The sequence below is a fragment of the Hydra viridissima genome, unplaced genomic scaffold (genome assembly GCF_058129835.1).
Source record: "Hydra viridissima isolate aposymbiotic clone 2 unplaced genomic scaffold, HvirCarnegie_v1 scaffold_9, whole genome shotgun sequence".
Classification (NCBI taxonomy): Eukaryota; Metazoa; Cnidaria; class Hydrozoa; order Anthoathecata; family Hydridae; genus Hydra; species Hydra viridissima.
Genome location: NW_028324308.1, coordinates 2,788,032 through 2,799,549, shown reverse-complemented (window position 1 = coordinate 2,799,549; position 11,518 = coordinate 2,788,032).

Below are 11,518 nucleotides of genomic sequence, written 5' to 3'. Positions count from 1 at the left end.
AGATATTTTGATTAAGTATAAAGTCAATGTAATGAAAACTATAATTGTGTTTAACAGTAAATAGTTAATCATTATAACATTGTAACAGTAAAAGTAGTCAAACTTTTTCTTATACCAATCTGTCTTTTTCACAAACCTTATCAGTATAAGCTAATATACAGAAATATTCAAACTGCATATCCAAAACATATCAAGAAGCTCAAAAGAAAAATGCTGAGAATTAATAAAATGAGAATTATCAATCTTAAAAAAACAACTTTTCAAAAATATTGCTGATATAGCTACATACAAACCACGAAAACCTGAGGCTGCAAAGAAAGTAGAACCATAAGTTGAATCAGAAAAGTAAAATGATAATTCAAAATATTCTTAGGTTTGAAGGATTTTTAAGATTAACCCTAGTAATATTGATAAGAAAAGTGTAAAAGTAAGTGAGATTGTTTCTTATCTTCTTTCTATTAAATTATGATGAGCTCATATAATACTAACACTTGAAGATAAAAGTGTTACCATAAAAGTGACTTCCTTCGCACAAAAACTTGGCTTATTTGTAATTTTCATCTATAAAAATCTGCTTTAAACTTCTATTATATGGATGTAAACTTGCAAATCATTTATTTAAGATATCTAAATTCTATTTTAATTGTTAAATTTGTTTTTACAAATTAAGTAGTTTTTCAAGATTGTTTAAAAAATGTGCAAAGTTAACCAGAGGGCTGGGTAACTGTACATCATTATCAAAATTACAAAAGCTTTATGATATGTGTGCAAAATTAGTGAATTTTATCGTTTTCAACCGATAGTTACATCAGGTTTAAAAATAGGTTTTACTTTACTTATTTTGTATTATTTTTCTTTCATCTATTTTAACTTTTTTTTATAGTAATTTTTCTCCTTCTGTTGAAATAGGAGTTACTTGACCCTTTTCTATTCCTTTTTTAAATACTGCACCGTAAAAGTGCCTTAAAACCTTGTAAACTGTTGGTAACTTGCACAACAGTATTTCAAAGATGTTTTACTCTCTAGCAACTAAAAATTTGAACAATAAATGCAATTCACTTTAAAATCTAACAGTTTGTTCTTGTGTCAATAGAAAACTCATGTAAAATAGTTTTATAAACACTATTTCTGGTAACACAAGCTGTGTTTTCTAAACAGAGTATTAAAAACAAAGACTATTTCTTGCAACTTTTATCAGTGCAGTACATCAGAATTGAATTCAAAAGTTCATAAACTGTTTGAAGTGTTTATTACAGTATTGAAAGAAAAGCATGATTGAAAGCCTGGTAAACCATATATTTTTCCAAACTAGAGGAGTCTGACTTTTTTAAATGTACCATTCAACTAAGTCGTTTTGGATTTCTAATCTGTAAAGAAGATTTACATCATATAACATATATTTATCTCCAAAGTTCTGGTAGAAAAGTAAAAGTTTGTAAAGTCTTTCTTGGCCTGATTTAATCAAGTCATTTTTACAAAGATACCTAAAGCTAACAAATTTGTGCCGAGCATAAGAAATCACGACCAAATGTTAATGAAGAATTTCCAAGAGAATATTTTCAATATCTTTTCAAAACCATACAAAAAGCTTCACTTGGCAACATATACAACTATGATGAAGCAAATCTAAATGATTACTTGACCATGACTCAAAAATATGCTTGGTAAAAAAGAGACAGTAAATACCCTTACAAATAAAAGAAGTACTTCCAAGACCAGTATTTTCATAATGATATCAGGCTACTCAGCAGGTGAAATTTTACCAGCTTTTGTTCTTTACAAGGCTACAAACCTTTGATCAACTTGGGGTGAAGGAGATCCTAAAGCTGCTAGATACCTCTTTGATTTGAACTAGGAGCTTTTAATGAGTAGTTTTTTTTATACAATTTTACCTTCTTTAAAAAAGAAGATAGGAGTTAAAGTTCTGTGAGTCAATAACTTATCCTCTCAAATCTCTCCATTGTTATTAAAGGCTGTGAAGAAAATAAAAAAGCGCCCAAATTAGATTTTTAATGAGCTTTGAACATTGTTGCGTTAATTTTGATTTTTTATTTTAAAAAAGGAAGTCTTTAATTGTTTTTGTTCAAAATTTACCCACATACAAGGGAACTTTTTTTACTAAGGTGAGGTCTTTGTGGAGCGTTAAAGTGCCACTTGATTCCTTTATAAGCTGTAGAGTTGCTTATTTTATTTTTATTTAAGCCGTTGGCAAATTCTTTTAGTTCAAGAGATCCACCAACAAAATTTGTTCCATTGTCCGTCAAGGCTTCCAGTGGTAATCCTCTTCTATTAACCATTCGAAAAAAGGTATTGAGGAATGAAGTTGTATCTAAATTTTAATCTCGAGATGTACTACTCGTGATAGTAAACAGGTAAACAAGCATAAGTATCTTTTTGTCTTGTACCTTGCATAATCAGAAACGGCCCAGCGAAATAAATGCCGATTCTAGCAAACGCACGTAGTGGTTCTTTTAAGCGAATTGCTGGCAGAGGGGCCATCAGTTGTTGAGCAGGTTTACATTTTCTTCTTCTACATTTGTTGCATTCAGTATCTTCTTCTACATTTTTGCTTTTGTATCGCGGATTTCTTCTCGTCCTCGTATAATCCAATATCGTTCTGATAATTTTGTTAGTAACTGATTTGTTCCCATTACATGATTTCCTTCTTCATGGTAATGTTTAACAACTAATTTTGTAACCGCATGATCTCTCGGCAAAATGGTTGGATACTTAACATCGTAAGGCAAGTAATAAGTATTTTGTAATCAACTACATGAGCGTGATAAGCCATCTTCATCAATTTGTGGATTTAAAGAAATAATTTTGCTTGATACTGATATTGTTTTTCTTTTTTTAAGGTTGTTTTACTCTTCTTTGAAGCTTTCCTGTTGAGCTTTAACAATAATTTCCTTTTCACTTTCATGATATTCATCAGCTGTTATATTACCTATCGTACGCAAATCAATTTTACATCAATAGTTATTTATAAATCGATACGTCCATCCGTTAACTCTGACCACTCTTTTCCAACATGAGAATTGATTTATATCAAGCAATTAATTTTCTACTTCAGAAGATAACACGAAATTCATTAACACAGCGTTTTTCTTTACTTCAGTTGAAGCTTCTTGTGCGATTTCAACGTGATTCTGAGGCAATTTTTCCTCTAAAGAATTAAGGAAACTTGGTCCATGCCACCATACATTATTGTTTTTTAACTCATTCACTGATGTTCCTCGGGATAACAAATCGGCTATATTAGTTTTTGTAGGTAAGTACCTCCATTGTTTTAGTTCAGTCTTTGGTTGAATGAGTCCGACGCGATTAGCATTAAATGGCTTTAGCTTTCGACTGTGATTCCTTATCCTTCATAAAACGTTAAGACTATCACACCATATAGTTACGTTTTTAATTTCAAGCTTCAAGGCCTCAACAATCTTTTCTGCAAGTCGTAAACCGAAGACAGCTCCAAGGAACTCAAGTCTTGGTATACTGATAGATTGCAATGGGCTTACTCGGGCCTTTGACATTATGATCACACAGGTCACTTCTCCTGTATCATACAAACAATGTTGATAAGCAACAACACCGTATGCTTTATAAGACACATCCTTAAAAACTTGTATGGATCGATTTAACTGTTGAAGTCGTTTGTAAACATTTAGGAAGATATTTTAGTTCTTGAAACCATTGATCGACATTTTTTAAAATCCTATCCGGAATTCGATCATCCCACTCAATTCCGTCAATCCACAACTATTGCATAATTATTTTTATGCGAATGATGAATGGTGATAAAAAAAACTCAATGGATCGAACAAAGTTGCCATATTTTTTAGCAAAAATCTTTTTGTATACACCGCATTTTCTTCAGTAGCGACAGAATGAAAAGTAAATCAGGTTTTGCTTTCCAGACAACTCCAAGCGTTTTCATGACAGGTAATTCTCCAGAATCTAAATTTATATGTTCTGCACGATCATTTTTGGGTGTTACTTTAAGAACTTCGACCGAGTTTGAAAGCCATTTTCCTGCAAACATTCCTGCTGAACTCCATAGTAGCGTAAGTTCTTTGTATAATTGAATTCCGGTTTTTTCATCAACTACAGAAATTATTGTATGGTCCATGTAAGTTGCTTCAAGAATAGCTTCAGAAGCTAAAGGAAATGTTTGTGCATACTTTCTTGCGTTTTCTTGTGTTACAAATTGAGCAATGAAAGGCGCTGAGTTGATCCCAAATACTGGTCGATTAAACTGAAACACATTAGGCTCAGCAGTTGGATCCAAATTTCTCCATAGAATTCGTTGGTACCTTCGATCATTTTTATGTATTCCGCTTCTTAAATACATTTCTGCTATATTACAAATTAAAGCGACTGGATATTTTCGAAATCGAAGTAAAACCGTTACAAAATCTTGTTAAAGTTTTGGTCCTTGAAAGATAAAGTCGTTAAGAGATTTACCATTGTATTTTGCAAATCCATCGAACATCCTTCTGACTTTTGTGGTTGATTTCTCGGAACGTAGAATTGGAAAATGTGGTAAGTATCAACAATCTCTTAGATTCTTTTTATCGATTTTCTCCAAGTATCCCTTTTCTAGATACTGCTTAATAATATTATTATACTCATCTCCGAGACTTCGGTTTTTCATTAGACGTTTTTCCGTGTTTTGTAATCTGCCAATGTATGATTATCATCCAGCTGTCTATTTTCTTTCCATGGCAAGAAAATAGACAGCTGGATGATATTTGCATCTTCTATTTCCTTTGCACTAGGTATCATTTTTGTAAAGTGTGTTTGAATAGACTCCAGCACCGCCAATACATGTCCATCCAAGCGTTGTTAGCCGGGCCACTGGTTCATTAAATTCTCCTCTGACTTCCTTAATCGCACAATGCAACTCGGTATAGTCCACACCAATTAGAATGTCAATTTTAGGTCCAATATTTGGGAATTCGATGTTTCTTAGATGTCTCCAACTGTTTGACATTTTTCTCCATATAACTGCTTTTAAGTTTCCAGTTACATTATTTATTGCAAACGTTTCCATGTTTTAATTGTTTTTCCATTGAATGATTCCAGCTGGAATTCTACCGGCATCGTTTCGAATGAATCAATTTTTCCATTTATTATGTTTACAGTTACTTTTTCTGTTTTACCCAGCAGTAACAACTCAGCCGCTACATCAGAATTCAGATACATCTAAGTACTTCCATTGTCAAGCAATGCGTTAACTACAACTTTTTTATTTCCATTACGAAAAATAACGGGCACCGTTCGCAGCGATATACAGTTCATACATGCATAAGAGTTTTCAAATACCAGGTCTTTTTTCTTGGGTTCTACAGAAATTCTGTCATTTTGACGTTTCTTCTTGTGAAGCAAACGATTATGAGTATCTGTACAGCCGTCATCCCACAAATTCTTGTGTTCGTGCATTCCTTTTACAAATGATTAGGATTCAAACATCTGAAGCAGAGTTTACATTTCTCAGCTGTTTCCCATCTTTCTTCAACAACTTGATTTTTAAATGCTGGGCACTCCCATATTTTATGATCGTTTTTGCAAACAGTACATTTCTTTATCCAATTCGTTTTCTTTTTTTCAGTCGTTGTCAGTATAGTATGAATTTCCTTTAGACAGTTTGCTACCAGTGCCTTTTTTTAAGCCATGAAGAGCATCTTTTGTTATAATTTGAAAATCTGCTTCTTCAACAAAAAACTTTTTTAGAGTTTTAATATTTTTGTTTAATCTGTATTCATGCATCCACTGTTTATATCTTATTAAGATCATCTCTGGAACCTTTTTTTGCAGTTAGTGGTAAATAGTTCCGTCACCAAGTTCTTCAGTTCTTTTCGCTTCTTTTAAGTTTGTTACTGCTACATCCAACAAGTCGGCAAAATTTTCCACATCTCTTGGTTGGTTTTCCCTTATAGGTTTGAAGTTGTTCAATTCATCCAAATACATGAGGACCTTTCTCCTCGTTCCGCCATATTTTCTTTCAACTCTTTCTTTCGCAGCGGCATAGGCTAACGATGAATGCCCATGTCCTTCAATTGCTTTTAATGCATTGTCGCATAAATATTGACGTTACTGAAGTAATTTATATTCAGTTATCGCTGGAGCTTGATTGATACATGCGTTGAATTAAGCTTTCCAATTTTCGTAGCTCTTTTTATCGATATTGAACGTTGGTAAAGAGACGCGTTTTAGTTGTTTCCATAAATCCTGTCCAATATTTATAGTCTTTTCATTTAAATCATTTGTTAAATTTTTTTTGTGGTACGCAGGCTATGGTCGATTTGATTGATTCATATTCGCTATGATTTTTTTCTTCGTCCTTTAATTTTTGAATACTCGACCATTGATCACGTTGGTGCTTCTTCGTTGTCAGTGTAGGTTATCGATCCAACCTTTCGTCAAAATTATATATTTCACTTCCATAGCACAATATCCATCTATTTACATGTTCTATCGCTTCCGTGAACTCGCCATTTATTCTTTCAATTTCTTGGTTGAGTTTTTCTAGATATTCTTTTGATTCCAGAAACTCGTATTTGTTTGATAAATCAACCATCACGTCAAGAATTTCGTTTTGTGTCTTTGTTAATTGACGTGTCATATTGCGTAACTCGTTTTTACATGTGGGATCGTCCAAAAAGCTGAATAATTTGATGTTTAGTTTGCGTAAACGTAGATTTAAAAATCGTTTTCTTCTTGTTTAATGCCGATACTTTGGACGGTTAATTGATCTTCCAACTGGTTCGTTAATTTCTGATTTCTTCTTTTTACCATTCTTCCGTTATGAAGAAAACTACTCTCTGCTACCAACTATATTCCGAAGTAGATCACGAATAATCCCGATTGTGTATTGTGAGAAGGGAAGATGAGAAAATTGTAAACATTATCTTTAAGTTTTTACCCGATTCAAACACGCTACATTCGAACGAAGAAAAGAGCGAGTCAACCAAAAACACCAGCTGGACACACATGTCTAATGACATGAAAAATGAATAAGTCCCACCATTACTGATTAAAACTGTTTTCGCAAACACGACTTGAAATGCAATTATATGATTTTAATTAGTAAAGTTCTAGAAAGTTCTCTAGCCACTCCGATATAAAGACTAATAAAAAGAAAACTAGTAAAACTTGTTTTAAAGAATACCATGACTCAGCAGTTTAAGCAAAAGAACTAAACGAACTTGAAAAATAAGAAATCTATTGTCTGGCCGAGAATTCAAAATAACACCTGCGGACAAATAGAAGAGGAACGCTCGAGAAAATCTTTTTGAGATTTTTTTTTTGGGCTCTTTTCTTGGGGAGATTTTCTTTGGGAGATTTTGATGAAGTGTTTTATTTTAAAGAGAGTTTTTGAAGATGTGTTAAGAAAAAGATTTTAATAAAGATTTCAAAGAGAAACTTTAAAATGGAAAAAAAAGCTTTAAGAGATTTTAAGGAGATTATATGAGAAAAGAATTTAAAAGAATTTTAAGAGATTTTAAAGAGATTTTAATGAAAAGAATTTATGGAGATTTTAAAGAGAAACTTATGAGGAGGGTTGGTAAGGAAACATATTTGAGTAACTTTCAATATGCGTTATTATGAGTATTAATGTATTGCAATATGTATGAGTTAATATTAAGAGAATATATTTGAGGATATTTATTAAGAAAAATAACTAAAGAGAAGAAAAACCAGTCGTAAGTATTTTATTTGTATTTTGATTAAGGTTACATTGTTATTAATATTATTATCATTACTTTATGCGTTAAAAAAAAAATTATGATTAAAAGTCTAATGCTCCTATCGCGCTTCTACCATATCTGAGTTACACACTGACAGTCCTACCTCACATTCTATCACATTCTATATTGCCCATTATTACGCAATGGATATGCCCTGGGACAGAAATTTGGTGCGATATGTAGGGAGCATATAGAGGCTTAGCTGTACAAGGTTTCCAACACAGTATAGTAAACCATACTCACAACTTCGTTGATTCAGCTACAGGGGTGATTACTAATAGAATCGAAGCAATGTGGCAACGAAGAAAATTAAAATTCAAAGCTATGTTTGGACCCACAAATCATGACATGATACTAGATTATTTTTTCAGTGTTCATGTGGGCACAGCCTTTTAAAAAACAGTCTCACTTTCATTTTTGGGATCAAGTTGCACATAATTATATAGTTTGATAACAGGAAGAAATACTCATAAATATAATACATTTATGAAAAGGAAAATTTATTTACTCTAACTTAACGTAAAGGAAGTAACGGAGAAATAAAAATTCTTGAATTGTTAATTTCTCCACTATTTCCTTAACAACCACTTCAGCAGTGGTTATATTAAATTTAAAGATAAAAAAAACTTAAAAAACGGTAAAAACCATGTTCAGTTTATAAACTAATTACATTTACTTTTTAATTATGCCATCGCGTTGAAAAAATGGCGAGTATTAGCGTTTTCGTTTGAGTTATTGATTTTTTCAGATTGAAATTAGAGTACGTTAAGTTGGTCTAAAATTACTGTTTCTTATACGTTTTCTTAGTTTTAAACGATAATCTTTCATAATCTGCAAAAAAAAAATAGTATGTATGGGTAGGGTGTGGAGGTGCGAAAGTAAAGTAGCGCCAGAACCCATATGTGCTGAAACTAAAACTTGTGTATTCCCATATCTGTTAGTGAAGATTTCAATTGCCTCTATATAATTTTCTGAACTAAGTGAAAGTCCTAAAATACTAACCAATTCTTGGCCAGATAAATATTTTTTAGAAAATTAAATTGATCTGCAAACCCTCAAGCCTACGAATTGATAAATTAAATTGGTCCCAGAAACTCTGCCAATCTACGGGGTTCCGATTAAAAACTTGCAATTCTAACTTTGGTAAAACACACTTAGATTGATTTAAACTTTTAACAGAACCTTTTTCTGATTCATTTATCTTTATACTTTTTAATTTTAGTGTCACTACAGCCATCAACACATGATAAAACTCAACTACTCTTGCACGCTCCGAAACCTCATTTTCAATTTCCTCTTGATCTAAATTATTTAATTTTTCCGTATCAATATTGTTTAATCTCTCGTAACTCTCGCTTAAATTACTTTTTAAACCAATAAATTTGGCATGGTTAAACTCCTCACTCTCTGATTCCTCTCTTAAATCGCTCAACAAATTTCAAAAACTTACTCGTAATGCTCTCCTTCTCGCTACTTTCCTTCCTAATGCGGCTGCCATTTTTAAATAAATATGCACAACAGCTCAGAATAAAATCGAATTTTCGTCCCAATCAACACTTCAACAACTAAATGCTAATTCTATCAAATCTTTCCAAACAAATCACAAAAAATATTCTCAACTTACTCCAATGTTCAACAACTCAAACTTTTCTTAACTTTTGATAAACTTCTTTCTTTAATCTTTAAATTCGATATCTCTTTATAGTTTTTTATCATGCGCCATGTAGAATCTCGAGGGTTGAAAAAATGATCACTTTACTTTGGAGAGACTCTTTCACTGGTACAAAATAGAAGAGACCTAAGCTGCTCCACCAACAGAATATATGATAAAAAGAGGTCTGTGGAGAGCACGCACGAATAAACTAACCATTAACAATAATTAAGTTACAAATGTCACTTTTAACAAAACCTGTTTACAATTATAAATGTCACTTTCAACATGCTCCTTTACAATAATTAAATTATTAATGTCACTTTTAACATCTCGTACAGAATATAGATTTCTTTTTCTTCAAGTTCGTTCAGTACTTTTGTTTCAACTTCTGAGTCATGGTATTCTAAAACAGGTTTTGCTAGTTTTCTTTTTGATTAGTCTTTGTCTCAGAATGGCTACAGAACTTTCAAGAACTTTACTCATTAAACTCATATCATTTTATTTCTAGTCGTGTTTGCGAAAACAGTTTTAAACAGTTTTAACGGTGGGACTTATTCATTTTTTTATGTAATTGAACATGTGTGTCCACCTCAGTGTTTTGGTCGACTCGCTCATTTCTTTTTTCGAATGTTTACGTTTGAGTCGGGTAAAAACTTAAAGATAATGTTCATAACTTTCTCATTTGAGTAGACATTGATTCGCGTTTTCAATAAATGTTTTAAACCGTGTAAATATATTCTGAAATACTCCAACAATATAATGTCATGCATATACCTTCATTTACATATTCTTTTAATAAATTTCTTAATAATACAAATAAAATATATTACCCCTCACAGATAGTTTAATATAAACCTTGAAAACGTAAGGTGAAAAATGGAAAAACAAAATAAACAAATCATCTCAAAAATAAGATGCGTAGGCACTGAGTAGCTAGGGCTAAAACCTTAAAAAGTGCCTTGAGAAAATTTAAATCTTAAAAGGTGAAATGCAAAACTCCATTAACTAATTTAAAATCTCAATATTGCATTTCACAAAAAAAATATTGCTAATCATTGTAATTGATATCGATATTGGTGTCATCGTGTCACCATCATCATCATCATCATCATCATCATCATCATCATCATCATCATCATCATCATCATCATCATCATCATCATCATCATCATCATCATCATCATCATCATCATCATCATCATCATCATCATCATCATCATCATCATCACCATCATTATTTCGATGACACTTCTTTTTTCCGCTATCATATTGGAATGATAAGAATACGGAAATGAAACGATACTAGGCACCGCCGATTCGGCTCGTAAAATCCGCAAAAAACTAATCCGGCTTATTTTGAGGATTAAAACAGTCAGTTCGTAAAAATTTTTCGGATTGATAATCCGAAAACTAATTTACGAACCACTAGCGAATTTTTTTTTCTTTGCGGATTCACTTCGCTGTTCGGATTATTAATCCGAAAATTTTTACGAATCAGTTTAACTTTAATTCGCTTAACGAATTATACGAATCGCTTTCCGTTCGCGTCACCATTAAATGGTGTGGTCCAAAAAAATTACATTTTTATTATGTGCGCGTCCTTTAAATAGTGAATTTCTTTTTTATTTTCAATCAGTCCTTTTTGGAAATCTTAACCTACAACAATTCGTTCAACAGATCAAGTCTACTATTCTTCACCTACATTTATTACGGTAAGCCATTGTTATATTATTTTGATTTAAAAGTTAAGAATATTTCAAACTGAATTTTTGGGTTTTTTTTTTTTTTTTTTTTTTTGTGGATCGAATTCCTTTGCGAAATATTTCGCATTGCGGATTGCTTCAATTAGTGGATTGGTCCGATAAAATTTATATTGTTATATTTCTTCCACTTAAATATTAACAGAAATAAAAATAGAAATAGAAATAAAAACTAGTTTGAAAAATTGTTACGTTCATTTCAATAATTAAGGCAAATAATTAGTTCTTTTATTGAAAACTTTATGCATGCCTCTAAAATATCATTTCTTGTTAAGACTAATATTAAGGAAAATTTTCAAATAACATAATAAATAATTAGTTCTTTTTTCTTAATCACGTTTTATTAAGGCAAATAT